The sequence below is a fragment of the Lactuca sativa genome, chromosome 2 (genome assembly GCF_002870075.4).
Source record: "Lactuca sativa cultivar Salinas chromosome 2, Lsat_Salinas_v11, whole genome shotgun sequence".
Lineage (NCBI taxonomy): Eukaryota > Viridiplantae > Streptophyta > Magnoliopsida > Asterales > Asteraceae > Lactuca > Lactuca sativa.
In genome coordinates this window covers 139,925,307-139,941,626 of record NC_056624.2, presented here as the reverse complement: position 1 = coordinate 139,941,626, position 16,320 = coordinate 139,925,307, and positions in this window count along the sequence as shown.

Genomic DNA, 16,320 nt, shown 5'->3' with positions numbered 1-16,320 from the left:
AGACATTTCTCTAAAATAAAGACAAGATTTTAGTTAGTTGATTCAATCCTTGATATTTTAACCCAAATTAATATTCAAGGTTAGGATCCAATAACGCAATTCAAAATTAAGAAAATGGATGTCTTAATGTAGCTCACGTCTAAACCCACAAGACTCAATTAAGTAGAATAAATAAAGGATGAATTAATTTATTAATTATTATGGTCTAATAATTAATTAGAAACTAATTAGAAAATTTTTTTGGAGTTAATTAACAGTTTAATTGATTAAAGAGTTGAATATCAATTAATCAATAATTGATTAATCATGAATGTTCTAGAACCCTAATGGGAGTAAGGGGTGGATGAAATCCCTCTTGGATAAGAGGGAATTTTGAAATTGCTATCCCATCCCACATGGGATGGAGTACAAATCCTAGGAAGATATCCAAGGCTATAAATAGGGCCTTCAGGATCCCTTTCTTCATTGCTCATTGGCTTGAAGTTTTCGCCATCTTCTCCCTCCCATTCTTGTGGACAAACTCTCTTAGAGTTTAAACCTCCCTATTTGTTTTTTATTCTACTCTTTTGATTTCATTAGGTGTGAACCAGTAAATGGATTATGGTTTGGATTCTTTCATCCAAACCAGATGGCATGCACAAGGGTGCAAGCTAAGAGGTCATTGGCTGCAAGAGGGGTATGTGGTTCTTCTTTTGTATTTATGCTTTCATAGGGTATCTGTAATTACTATGAAACTTAGATCCTATGTTACATGTTCACTTATGTACATCATTGGTTGGTTTTTTGCTACCTTACTACCTAGGTTACATGTATTTGATGCATAGAAAACCTAGGACCGAAGGAGGCAATTAAGGATTCATGATTGCTAGCGAGAATTAAGTCGTCCTCGTAAACAATCAAGTCATAATTCAAGAGTTCCGAAAAAAGATGAATAAAAAGGTGCTGACACAATTACAGTTAAAACCATTGGCAAGCAAGAATGCACTAAGGTGGTTAAACCAAGCTCGTGGAGCTTGTTTTAGTCCATACAACACCTTGACTAACTTGTAAACATGATTTGGGAATTGGAGATCAGTGAAAACATGGGGTTGTTCCATGAAGATCGTTTCATTTAGATGGCCACGTAAGAAGGTGTTTTTCACATCAAGTTGGTATATACACCATTTGTGTAAAACGGAAAGTGAAAGAACACTACGAATGGTTGAAGCTTTGACAACGAGACTGAAGGTATGAGAGTAGTCAAGGTTGGGAATTTGAGTAAAGCCTTGAGCAACAAGACGAGATTTAAACCATTCAAATGAGCCATCAGAGGTGTATTTAATGTGATAAACCCATATTCAGCCAACAACATTGGAGGTAGTTAGACGTGGTACTGAGGTACAAGTATTGTTATGTTTTAAAGCATCCATTTCCTCATGCATGGCTGCTAACCATTTGGGATTTTTGGCTGTAGACTTGAACCTTTTTGGTGGATGATCAGATAACAAGGAAACATATAAACCATGAAAAGCTATACATGAAAAATCAAGGTTATAACATTTCTGGATTCTTATTGACTTGTAGTGCGTATTCATGTGATGCAAAGAATTAGGTTCTGGTGGTGGAGATGGAGGATTTCCAGGAGATGAATTGTTATCTTGGAGGACCACAGGTGGGTCCAAGTCGTGATGAGGCTAAGAACTGATATAATCGGTGACATCTACATCTGACAAAGGCCAAAAGGGTTGTTTGTATTCGTCGTTGGCGAAGCAGGCCATGGGGATGCAATGAGCCGAGAGGAAGTTGTGGAGGTGATATGTGCATAATTAGTTAATTATTTAACGTATATTCTTAGTTATTTTTGATTAATTATGAGAATAAGGTGGACAAAAGGTACTTAAAATGTTGAGAATTGTGTTTTCAGTCCAAAAGATATGCTTGGAGGCAAAAAGGAGAAAAGGAGAGCAAGTGAAGATTAAAGAGTGAAAGAAGGAGATCTACTCGGCGAGTAGATCGACCCTACTCGGCGAGTGCACGACGATAGGCCAGAAGATAACTACAACTGCTAATTCAAGACGGATAAGTATGGACCTACTCGGCGAGTTGATTCTGCTACTCGCTGAGTACCCCCTGTTTTGGGATATCTATAAAAGACGAATCCTTATCCCAGGAGGAGGCACTCCTGGCGATTTTTGAAGGATTAGCTGCGACTAAAAAGTTCAGAAGGCGCTAAGGAACCCTAAGCTTCAAGAGTTGGAAGAATTCAAGCAATTAGGTTAATTCTACCACTTAGACTTAGGAATTAAACATGTTTGCATTAATAAACTTTGTTTTTGTGATTGTTTCTACTGCAACTATGAACTAAATTCGTTTTTGTTTCTATTTGGGGAATACCAAAGAACTCCTATGGTTTGATTATTAATTTTTGCTTAATTGTCTATTGGTGATTTATTAAATTAAGTTTGTTAAAGAACCTTATGTATTAATCACTACTATTTTTTGTTAATAGGAAGGCAATTAGGTTGCATGAACATCACCTAATTGTTAACCTCATATGTCTATGTGAATGCTAAAACATATGCTTAGAAGTAATGATTATGAAACTGAGATTAATAAGAAAATAGGAAGATTAATGTGTGAGCTTGTTTGAGAAACCATCAACAAGAGGTTAATTGAATTAATAACTTAATTAACCATTACAAATCTTATTTAATCCAAATAATTAATCTAGGGAATTAATTAGTTTAAACACTTGATCAACGCTTAAATTAGTTAATTGTCTAAGGGTTAGGAGTAATGAATATGAACCTAACTATTATAATTGGTAACCAATAGTAATTAATCCATCTTAACTTAAATAACCATATGAGTGAATTGGTTGAACCTAAATAGAAACATCTTTGTCAAATTTGGTGAATAGTTGTTGCTTTAGTTAATTAGTTAATTTAGTTTGTCCAAGTTTCTAGTCTTGCAAAACTAGAGAAAAACCCTTTACTTTTATTATTTGTTCTAGTTAAAATTAGCTATTAGTTTAATTACCTGTTCCCTGAGTTCGATACCTCACTTATCAATCTATACCACTTAAAGACAGGTTCACTGCCTTTGTGTGCTCGAATTATTAATAAAAAGTAGGGATAAAACTAGTTGAATTTACACACATCAAGTTTTTGTATTTGAAGTATGGGGGGTTTTAGGAATTTTAGACACAAATGCATGCGTTGCGGTCTTGGCATAATGGCTGGGTTGGATTGGAGTTATTAATGTGATTTTAATGTGTTTAAAATTTAGTTTTGCTTGGGGGCAAGCAAAAGTCAAGTGTGGGTATTTTGATATGTGCATAATTAGTTAATTATTTAACGTATATTCTTAGTTATTTTTGATTAATTATGAGAATAATGTGGACAAAAGGTACTTAAAATGTTGAGAATTGTGTTTTCAGTCCAAAAGATATGCTTGGAGGCAAAAAGGAGAAAAGGAGAGCAAGTGAAGATTAAAGAGTGAAAGAAGGAGATCTACTCGGCGAGTAGATCGACCCTACTCGGCGAGTGCACGACGATAGGCCAGAAGATAACTACAACTGCTAATTCAAGACGGATAAGTATGGACCTACTCGGCGAGTTGATTCTGCTACTCGCCGAGTACCCCCTGTTTTGGGATATCTATAAAAGACGAATCCTTATCCCAGGAGGAGGCACTCCTGGCGATTTTTGAAGGATTAGCTGCGACTAAAAAGTTCAGAAGGCGCTAAGGAACCCTAAGCTTCAAGAGTTGGAAGAATTCAAGCAATTAGGTTAATTCTACCACTTAGACTTAGGAATTAAACATGTTTGCATTAATAAACTTTGTTTTTGTGATTGTTTCTACTGCAACTATGAACTAAATTCGTTTTTGTTTCTGTTTGGGGAATACCAAAGAAATCCTATGGTTTGATTATTAATTTTTGCTTAATTGTCTATTGGTGATTTATTAAATTAAGTTTGTTAAAGAACCTTATGTATTAATCACTACTATTTTCTGTTAATAGGAAGGCAATTAGGTTGCATGAACATCACCTAATTGTTAACCTCATATGTCTATGTGAATGCTAAAACATATGCTTAGAAGTAATGATTATGAAACTGAGATTAATAAGAAAATAGGAAGATTAATGTGTGAGCTTGTTTGAGAAACCATCAACAAGAGGTTAATTGAATTAATAACTTAATTAACCATTACAAATCTTATTTAATCCAAATAATTAATCTAGGGAATTAATTAGTTTAAACACTTGATCAACGCTTAAATTAGTTAATTGTCTAAGGGTTAGGAGTAATGAATATGAACCTAACTATTATAATTGGTAACCAATAGTAATTAATCTATCTTAACTTAAATAACCATAGGAGTGAATTGGTTGAACCTAAATAGAAACATCTTTGTCAAATTTGGTGAATAGTTGTTGCTTTAGTTAATTAGTTAATTTAGTTTGTCCAAGTTTCTAGTCTTGCAAAACTAGAGAAAAACCCTTTACTTTTATTATTTGTTCTAGTTAAAATTAGCTATTAGTTTAATTACCCGTTCCCTGAGTTCGATACCTCACTTATCAATTTATACCACTTAAAGACAGGTTCACTGCCTTTGTGTGCTCGAATTATTAATAAAAAGTAGGGATAAAACTAGTTGAATTTACACACATCAGGAGGCAACAAGGTTAGACCATCAGTTGAAGATGTTGGTAGTGTACTTGGCCCATCATCGAAAATTTTATATAGATCTAGTTTAGAGATGTCATAGTTAGTGGTGGAGCCAACAAAAGGAAAAACGCTCTCATAAAACAGTGCATGATGAATGATGTACACATGAGAGGAAGCCGGATCAAGACATTTGTAACTCTTGTATTAAGAATGATAACCAATGAAGATACAAGGAATGCTTCATGGGGGAGTTTGTGTGCAGAATAAGCACAAAGATAAGGATATACTTGACATCCAAAAGTATGAAAATTCCCATAGTTCAACATTCGTGAGTAAAGTAACTCAAAGGAGAGAGTGATTTCTAATACCTTGGTGGGCAGACGATTGATGATGGAAATGGTTGAGATGAAGTCATCGACCCAATAGGATACAAGTATATGAGTAGGAAATAGCATGCCCAACCTTTTTTAACAATATGTTTATGATTTCATTTAACACAATTGTTATGTTGCGGCGTGTAAGGACAAGATAACGATGAAAGTACCATTTTCTTCAAAGATGTTGCATACCATGTTAATATGTTATTTACAAATTCAGTGCAACCATCATGTTGAAAGACTTTTATTTTCCTAAAGAATTGGTTTTACACAAGTTTAATAAATGCAATCAAATTGGATAAAAACCAGATTTGGTTTTTAATGGGTAAAACCATGTGAAGCGTGATTAATCATCCACAAATATGACATAATAGAGATGACTATTTGATGAACATTTTTAGTTTAATTCAAAAGATAGTCGTTTTCCCTTAGAAAGTTGAAAAGGTTGACAAACACTAGGTTTAGGTAAAACCGAAGTAACGTGTAAAACACCCAAATTCTTTAAGCTAGAAATAAATCAATAATGTCTTGGATTTTTAAAAATGGTTGAGAAAAAAAGAACATGAAATGGGTGATCCAAGATGAGTTTACTAATGGACAAAAGGTTTTTGGTTAAATTTGGAATGACAAGAACATCACACAATAATATTTTATTTGAAACTAATTAATTACCCATATGAGAAACATATAGTTTTTCACCATTACTAAAGGTTACATACATATTACCCAAGTAAGGAGTCGGGTGAGTGACATTCTATTGTGAATGAGGCATATATGTAGTTGCTCCAGAATCAACATACCAATCTGTACGACCATGTATAACATGTCATTGAGAGTGGAAGGTTTGTGCTAAGTTTTCATAGAGGTTTAAGCATTAGACACATAGGTATGAAGATTGGGACAAGATGAGGCATAATGACCATTGGTTTGACACAATTGACAATAAGGAGGTTGACAACCCCCATGACCTTTTCCAGCATTCATGTTGCCTCTACCACCACCACAAAAATTTTGTTGGCAACCCCGGTTAGTGGTGGATCGAGTTTGCTGAGATATAAACGTAACATGGGGAGTAGGAGATCCATTAAGAGATTGTAAGAACATCTCATGGTTCTAAGCTTGAGATAACAAATCTCTAAATAGTAGAGATGGTTTGGAAGTCCAAATAGCAGTGGTGAAAGTTTCAAAAGTGGCTCATAAACTGCAGAGAGACCAATGGAGTTTATCTATCTCATCAACATGTTGTCCAATAGTTGAAAGTTTATCATAAATTCCCTTGAATTTACGACAATAGTCAGAGACCGATAGCGTACCTTTTGGCATTTTTCTTACTGATTCACGAAGAGAATGAATGATTTTTCAACAATGGAGCTGATATATGCAGTTTCGAGGGTAATCCAAATCTGCTTGGTGGTGGGAAGAACAAGAACTTCAGAAGTCGCTTCTCTTATGAGAGAAGAATAGAGAATTATAACAACTTTCTGATCAAGATTGTTCCATGTTGAGAGAAAAGATTTGGAGCGGGTTTGTCTTCAACGAGGATGGTATCAGGGATGCTGAAGTAGTACCATCATTATGAAGCATGAGTTACTGATAAGAAAATAAAGGAAGCATTTGATTCTTCCGTAGGAGATAATTCGTGGAACACAAATTAATGGGAATCATGTGTTGGTGAGTGTTCATGGTAAAGGTGCCATCAAATGAGGAAGACGTCATAATGGAAAGGTACCAGTAAAAAAGTAGTGGTGGTTTTTAGGGTTGAGAAAGGAACGATTAGAGGGAGGAAAATACTTAGGCCGATACCGTATATAATTAAATGAAATTAACCACACATAACATTGTGTGTTTTGGTATCTGTTTATAATAACAATAGTTATATATTACAAAGGTTAATCTCCTATTAATATGGAGAAGGATGATATATATATATATATATATATATATATATATATATATATATGAATAACTCATAATTATCTAATAGTATATAATGCCACAGTGAGAAAAAGATCAACGTCTATAAAACAGAGCCTGCAACCATGTTCGATAATCCAAAATGGGACGAAGTGTTGGGGTTGAAGTTTGATGTTCCTCTTTCTCCGTACGAGAGTCCACAATTCCAGATTAATGATTTTTTGAATGGTATCTTGGCTCTGCAAAACTACTTATCTATATGTATAAATACCTTGAGTGTTCCTACATTCTTGAAAGCGTGTTCTCCCGTGGACAAAAGGTTGGAGACCTGAGAATATCAATGAAATTTTTAGAAGATGGTAAAGTTCTAGAGGATATGGCTTCTACTTCAACACAGACATCCACAATGGAGAACCAGAACATCTGTGACTACACTATAAGACTCGGTTCTATAAAAGAAATAGACTGCAAATATATTTTGCAGAAAAAGTTAAAATTCAAATCAAATGATGACATCATTCCACAAATAATGAATATTAGAGAGTAGCGTTTTCAGAGTTTTGGTGAAGAATTTTTAACTCATGTGTTCTCTTTGTATGTGCTCTTCCTCTTCACATGTGATCTCTTTTAAAATGGTGGTCTCGTTGTTATCAAAGGTATGTGGTTGAGTCTTAAAAGTGTCTTGTACATAGCTAGTGATTATTTAGTATATACATTAGGGTGATATGAAATTAACATCCAACATGCAATGGAATGTGTGTTTTCCGCCTCATTTCCAGTTCCTTGTTTGGTTGTGGGCTTAGGGCAGATCCACACAATCAACTGTCCGTTCGATATTGGTTTATACATAACAAGTATTAACTAAGTTGTCATAGAAGGAAATAGTATTATCATATTCTTACTAAGAAAATATAGGATTTTCTAAAGGAACACATTCATTTCAACTTAAAGGACTATTACAGTTACCTTGTAAGTACCTAGTGAATATGTCATGTTTATATACAATGAGGATTCGAAAAAACAGTGGGATGTGTGCCTTCTGCCTCATTTCCCGTTCCTTGTTTGGTTGTGGGCTTGGGGCAGAACCACACAATCGACTGTCTGTTCGATCTGGATTGTATATAACCTGTATATACTAAGTACTCGTAGAATGAACTAGTATGAGACATTATACTTAACAATCATTACATCAGGAAATATAGGATTTCCTGGGGAAAACTCCATGTTTTACAAAGAACAAAGAACCTATTTTCTAGGGATGAGCGTAGGCGGGTACCCGCCTCATTTGGTGAGAACCGGAACCGGAACCGGAATCGGCGGTTCCTAGAAAGTTAGAACCGGAACCGGAACCGCTCTAGGCGGTTCTTAAATGTTTGGAACCAGTCCCGGAACCGGCGGTTCCGGTTCCGGAAGCGGGTAACCCGGTCGCATTAATTTTGTTAACTTTTTTCGACAAAACCGTAATTTAGTTCGATCCAAATCAAATCAATTCGGACCAAAGACGGACAAAATCGGACCAATATATTCTAAACCGGTCTAAGTAACACACCTTTATATGAAATTATATATATATATATATATATATATATATATATATATATACCGGTTCCGGCGGGTACCCAGCGGGTAGCGGTTCCGAAAAAACGAGAACCGGAACCGGAACCGCTTAAGGCGGTTCCATAACTTTAGGAACCGGAACCGGAACCGCCTAAGGCGGTTCCAGTTCCAAAACCTGCAGTTCCGAGGCGGTTCCGGTTCTAAAAGCGGGTACCCGGTTCTGATGCTCATCCCTACTAGTATTTTCTAAACAAAACACTTATGAACTCACCAACTTTAATGTTGACACTTTTTCAAACCACTTGTATTCTCAGGACACTAGTAGACAGGTACACGCCAAGGTTCCTAGAAGACGGAACATAGTAGTTTCGAGTCTTTACTTAGCTTCTTACTTTTGGAGTCAGTCATATATGATTTGAATACAATGTAAACATTTTAATATTAAAACAATGGTTGTTGTTGCTTTGATTGCTATTATTCAATTGTTGTGATACTGTACATGACGTCCTCCGCCCGCGAGCGTTTCCGTTGTTCAAGTTTGGGGGTGTGACAAAGAACACTTAAAAATACCACAAAATTACTCATTTTAGAAAGAAGGTTTCAAAACAGAAATACCACAAAATACCAACCCTATATACAAAGGATCCCTAGAACAAAACATAAAATCAAAATACTATAGGAGTATTTTTTGGTACTATAAGAAAACAACAAGTCTGAAAACTTACCTGGTCCATTATCAAGAAACTTTAGAAACAATCATACAATTAAAATACTATAGGAGTATTTTAGGTATTATAACTAACATATGTAAAAACTAAAAGACCCTTGCTGACAGGTCTATAATTGTGAAGTGTATGCTTCTAGAGTTATATAACTGGGATTTTATAGACTTAGAATTTGTGATATTCGCTCTACTACCTGTTCCTTGTTTGGTTGTGGTTTTGGAGTAGGATCACATATTCGAAGGTCTATTTGATCTTGGTTATATACAACTTGTATACATTGTGCGATTATAGGCAGACTCGGAAAGGATCTCTCAATAAAAATAAAATATTGTTTTATTTAAATCTCATAGGATTCTTTAGACATACCCATTCTCGCATGAACAACATAGATAGATATAGCCACTCCACTACAGCAGTCAACGGAAGACACAAGGAAGAATTCATAAGGAGGATTCCGAGAAGGAACCATTCGTGGATCATGCGAGAAAGCAGAGCACCTTATGCATCATACTAGGAACTAATAAACTTGTTATAACCTAGTGAGTTAGTGATTAAACTGCTCACACTATGTGTTAGGCTTATCGCCTTTTTCATAACAACTACTAACAGTAAATCGGGTCACAAAACTTCACTAAGAAGGTGGTCACTATCAAACAAATTCATAAGTCTATTTTGCATAGACCTCAGTTATGAATTGTTTTCATAACACTATAAAAGTCGGAACATAACTCACTCAGAACTAAGATAACTTGGATTCAAATAACACTCGACCTGTAACCACAACTAAAGGCTTACCTGTGACAACCCGAAATTTCTGTCTTGTACAACCATTCAATTCAGTCAAAGTCAGACTTGGCTCTGCTAACTTTTAGCACTGTTTAGAGTTTGTTGAGCATTCTGAGCCTAGTACCCTCTATAAGGAATGCTAAAAAGTATATTCTAGAGTTCAGTACATTGCATAAAGCTGGAAAACTCCAAGGATTGGAGTTTACGGCCGTAAACTAGAGTTTACGGCCGTAAAATCAAGGTTGGCCGTAAACTCTCGGTTGGCCGAGAACTCCCCCTATATATATGATACTTAGCCAATTTTCCAACACTTTTACCATTTCCAAGCCAATAAATCGGGTTTTTCTCTCAACCATCATCAAGAATCTTCACTTTTCTTCCAAAAATGTAAGTGTTTTATCCATTGTCTAGTTGATACACCTTCTTATCTAACAATACCCCTTGATTCAATCCACTAACTTCATCTTTTGGGGTTAGATCTTCAAGATCTTCAAGAACACAAAGAGCACATTTGTGTTTTGGTCCAAAATCACCCTTTTAAGCTCCTATATCGTAAGTATTACTTCCCTATACTTGATATCTAGTTGAATCACATGCTAAACACTTTGAAATCGTCCATTCCCAAGAACCAGAGGTGTTTACAGCCAAGAGCTTCTCCCTTGGCCGTAAACCCTAGTTAGAGGTGCATATGAGCCTTAAACTCTTCCTAAGGCTTGGACTTGAGGCTAGAACCCTTCCTTGCAGTTTGTAAGACCTTAAAACACCCCCGTTGACACTTTTCATCATGAGTTTACGGTCGTAAACTCCTTGGCAGTAAGCTCATTGTCCGTAAACACATGTAGCCGTGAACACTTGGCCGTAAACTCCAAGTGTGGCTGTAAACTCACCTTATACACAATCCTTTGTGATTTTTACCTTTCCATTCAAATATAACCTAGTCCCTAAGGTGTTTCCATTATCTGATTAGTTGGATAAACACTAATTTTATACATATATGTGTCATTATATGCTAAATAGGATCCGTGTGTGCTCAAGTCTTCACCTGACACTTAACATCCTATACCACTCTTTCATTCGAACCACTCACTACAGGTGAGTTCATACCCCCTTAATCTTCCTTTTAAATGATTTTTAATGCTTTTATGGGGGGGGGGATACAATTTAAATCATTATAGATATTATATCAATCACATGGGATTAATAATTAGAGCAAACATATAGATTTCTTATACTTTCAAATTGTGATATCAAACATCTATTTCAAAACACCTTTATCAAATTCTTTTCATACTAAAACTATTTATTCAAACCCTTTTAACTTATATATTGTCAAAAATCATGTCTATATAGATATAGTTGTATAAGTAAGGTTGAAAGGACTTAAGAATGATGAATCGCTTTATTTGTTGTTCCTTGTTTGGTTGTGGACTTAAAGTATCCGGTTGTTTGTCCAAGTGTCGTTTGAACCTTAATTATATATTCTGTATATGTATATAGATATAAAAACTTCTATTCCAGCTCAATAGATATGCATTCATCCAAACAACATTACTAGTAAACTATAATAGGTATAGTGTAAGAGATTACTACTTACTATCACTAGTACAATGAAACATACAAGAGTCAGTTCATTTATGAGGCAATACAAACTTACTATTATGAGAATCAGAAAGAACATATTATGATGAGAAACTAAGAGAACATACACTAACTATACAAGAAAATGTACTATACAAACACTAGAATACGATAACCAGAATGTGAAATACTACTTCATGATACAACAATACATTGTTGTATCACATTGTAACCAGAGTCTCCTGGAGGGAGAGCGGACATCGTGTGTATAGATCTATACGGGATAGACACTCCCACACCCTGACTGCTAGCTACAGTCTCAGCCGGTAAGGCCAAGGGGTGACAAAATGTCACCTCACTATTTTATGACACCGGAAGGTCATCAGGTATTCAGCCGTCAATCAGTATGGTTACAAACTAATTCACATCTAAACCTTTAATTAACCAATTAGGCATTAAAGGCAATAAGACTCCCCAAGGAGTATAGTACATTTAATACGACCTTGAGTCTTCATTTATTCACTGTATAGTCAGTAGTATCACTACTATGATAAAACGTTCTATTTTCCTAATAGATGATAGTGATAAATGGGAGAAAACATACTTTTACTCAATAACAAAGTACTGCTATATTATTCCATAATATTACAAGTACATATGCAAACATTACATTTTATACAAAAACAAACATGAAAAACAGTTGAACTTCGGGTGAAGACTACTTTATTTATAAGCAGGAAATATAGGATTTTCTGGGAAAACTTTACAAACTTTTCAAGGTTTTAATACAAACATTTCGAGGTTTTAACTACTAAATGACACTGAATACTTATGAACTCACCAACATTTTATGTTGATACTCTATTTCAAAATAACTTGTATTCTCAGGGAACCAGTAAGACAGGTACACCCATGCAACTTTTGAAGGACGGAGTGGATCCAAGACTCGTCTTTATTTTGATTGTACATTTTTGGTGTCATTTAAACCTTACAAAAGAACACACAGGTATTTAACTATTCTATTAATGCAATGGATGTTGTTGCTTGTTTTTACTATTATGCATTGTTATGATACTGTACATGACGTCCTCCACCCCCGAATGTTTCCACCAATTCGGTTTGGGGGTGTGACATTACCCTTGTTTCATCTTTTAAACCTAATAGCAGAAAGACGCCACCGAAGAAGTCGAATAGACACAAAAAAAATGCACCACCGCCACCACCTCCACTGTATGATCCGATTGTCTTTCAGGTTGCTGTAACAGCCGCAGTGGCAGCTTCCATGACACAAATCCACGCAAGTGGTGCGAGCGGACTGGGTAGTGGTACTAACAACTCTAACCACGGGGAAAGTCGAGGACACCCAAGGGAGTGTTCGTACAAAGACTTCATGACTTGTGGAACCAAATCCTTCGATGAAAGTGGGGGAGTTATCGCCCTAATGTCGTGGTTCGAGAAAACAGAGTCGATATTTGAGATATGCGCGTGCCCAGAAGGGAGCAAAGTGAAGTTTGTTGCCCACACCTTCTCTGACAGAGCCCTTACATGGTGGAATAGCCATGTCAAGTCACTGACCCTACCAATGGAAAACGTGATGGGCTCGGAAAATATAAAAGAGATGATGCTGAAAGAGTATTGCCCGAGGGGCGAGATACAAAAGCTAGAGCAAGAGCTATGGAACCTTACCATGGCAGGCTCGAACATAATATCCTACACCGATAAATTCAGCGATTTAGCTGCACTATGCCCTGGAATGGTTACCCCGGAGAGTAGGAAGGTAGAGATATACATTTGGGGACTACCTCCTCCAATCCAAGGAAACATGATAGCTGTGAAACCCCTTACGTTCAACAGTGCCAAACGCCTGGCTTGAACGTTGGTGGACCATGGAGTCCATCAAGGCATAATGACCCCCGTTCTGGAATCATCTAAGGCAAGTGACGCTAAGCAGAGATCCGGGAGCAAGAAGAAAATACAGTCGACATAAGAACCCTCAAATGGACAATAGATAGTTACGGTTCATGCTGCCACGACACCAACCACTCTAGCACCCGTAGTCGATATGCTGGAACCCTCCTGAAATGTAATAAGTGGAATCTCCATCACACCGGAGGGTGTCGGAAGATGTATTGCAAGAATTGCCTCAGGAGGGGACACACTATCCGTTTCTGCAGGGCACCAACACAACCAATCTCTCAGTTCCCATACGACGGAGTAAGCCAGGCATGTTACGAGTGTGGCGAAACAGGACACTACAGGAGAGATTGTCCATTGACCAAGACCCTCGGCGAAGAGGGAAGAGTGCTGATGATCACCGCAGGAGAGTCTATCCCGGAACCACTTAAGAACACCGATACGTTTTCCCAATAAAAATATGTTTAAAACTTACATTTTTACAAAACGATTACCAACTAAATCCTAACCACAAATTAACTCCTCGTCCAAACAAAGCACATCGTTCATATAAAATTAAGTATCCTTACAAGTAAGATATAATGGCTTAGTGTAAACATTAGGGTCACATATAATTAAGAACCAATGGGCCAATGTTTTAAAACCTGGGTTTTTTGTTGACCCGGTGTGATGACCGGTTCACAAGTCAACCGGTTCAACCGCCGGGTCAACCCGTTTTATGGTCTTTTTTTATTTTTATATATTTTTATTTTTCTGCATAATGCATAAACATATAAAACCAATAATTTGATGTCCACAAAGTTTAAACATTGAAAAACATTGAAGAAACCGCAAACGGTTCGCTGTTTTGGCGTTCGCTACTTGTATCCAACTATCAAAGCCTTGTTAAAATGGGTCAATCCGGTTTTAACCGGTTTAACATAAGTGGTCAAACCGCAGTTTAAGGAAAACCCGGCCAGTTCGATCCGGTCTTATTTTTACAAAAAACCGTTCTCAATTGACCCGCCTTCTACTCCGGGTCACGGTCCAACCAGTTGAACCGGCCGGGTCGACCTGAGTTTTAAAATATTACTATGGGCTTAGAGTGCGTGATTCCGCCTTATTTCCTGTTCCTTGTCTGGTTGTGGATTTAGGGTAGAGTCACTCAGTCTACTGTCTTCTCGACCTTAATTATATATGACTTGTAGACAACGAGCGATTATAAATAGACCTAGTGGTGATCATAATATTAAGTATACATACCATCCATCAGAACAATTAGCACTACAGACATACACACAAATGCGCTGTCGTTCTAACAAACAATCCTTCCGAACCAACTTAACACGTGTTCCGATGACGCCATCTGACCTAGATTGGCTTGGTCCTCGCCATACCAATCACGTGTATTACCGAACAACCCTTCACCTTGACCGACCAACTAACGAGACTCTCGTCACTCTTAACCGTAAACCCGACACCGAACCTCAGAATCGCCTCTCGCTTCAAACCTCCGAAGTACTCATGCGAAGAGGCTAGAGACAGATACGGTTAGCCTATCACTGTTAAGTGTATACGCAATGGGTGGTATATAATTAAGATTCTACGAACTTAGGATGTATGTTTCCGCCCTATCTCCTGTATCTTGTTTGATTGTGGACTTGGGGCAGAGTCACCCATCCGACCATTTTATCAATCTTAATTATATACGAATTGTATACGCGAGGCGATGAAGGATGAACCGGGTATGAGTCCTACACAGAACTTTAGGACAAAAGCTTCCCAAAACTATGAGTGGACATCCTACCAGTTGGATAAACATAAACCAGTAATCCAAATCCACTTACTTTCTACCGATCATAACATCAAACCCAAAAGTGAAGATCCATTGGAATGTCAAGCGAGGATCATAATTCACTTGGGAACAAGAAGATCATGTGGAATCGAAATACTCACCTCTTTTCCTAGTTCCGAGTAACCATTTAGGATTCGAATTTCAGGACGAAATTCCCTCTAAGGGGGGGATGATGTCACAACTCCAAATTTTAGACCTCGTATGGTCTGAACCCTAATCTAGCTCAAGTGAATCTACATTGCACTCCTTGTTGCACTGTAGCCTCTATAACCATTAGGGCTTGTTTATAAGCTAAATAACTAAGCCTAGATTGAAACCTAAGTTAAGTTAGGAAGGTATACTCCAACATTTGGCTAAAGATCAAGGTTTAAAACATAAATAATACACATTAGATGTGTTCACGGTCCAAAAAGTAATCCATAAGCTAGGTTCACGGTCATGGAACCTTCCAAACTTGTGTTTACGGCCAAAGTGAAAAAGGGAAATATAGTTCACGGATTAGGGAGTCCTTTTATTTATTGTTCACGGTTTAAAAATCAAGAAACAAGGTGTTCATGACAATGTTGTGACCGTGAACATCAACCAAGGCCCAAATTAGACCATAAAACCCAAGGCCCAAGCCCATGTTAAACCGTAAACACCCCTATATATGTGTGTATTCAGCCATGAACAAATCATTTCTCATATTTCCTTCCGTGAACCCTCGCATTTTGCTCTCTACTATCATCCGTGAACCTTCATAAATTTATGAGTTTCCTACCCAGATCTTCATAAATTTCCAAGAACATTCAACCATCTTCATATCATCTTCAAATCTTCATCACAATTCAAGATCGAACCATGAACATCCAAAGCCTCCAACCGTAAACCCCATTGTCAACCGTAAGCCCCATTTTCCACATTTTCCAACATTTCCATTTATTCCAAATTAATTCTTGTAAGTATTCTTTACTTAATTAATTAATTAACACTTGATTTAAATT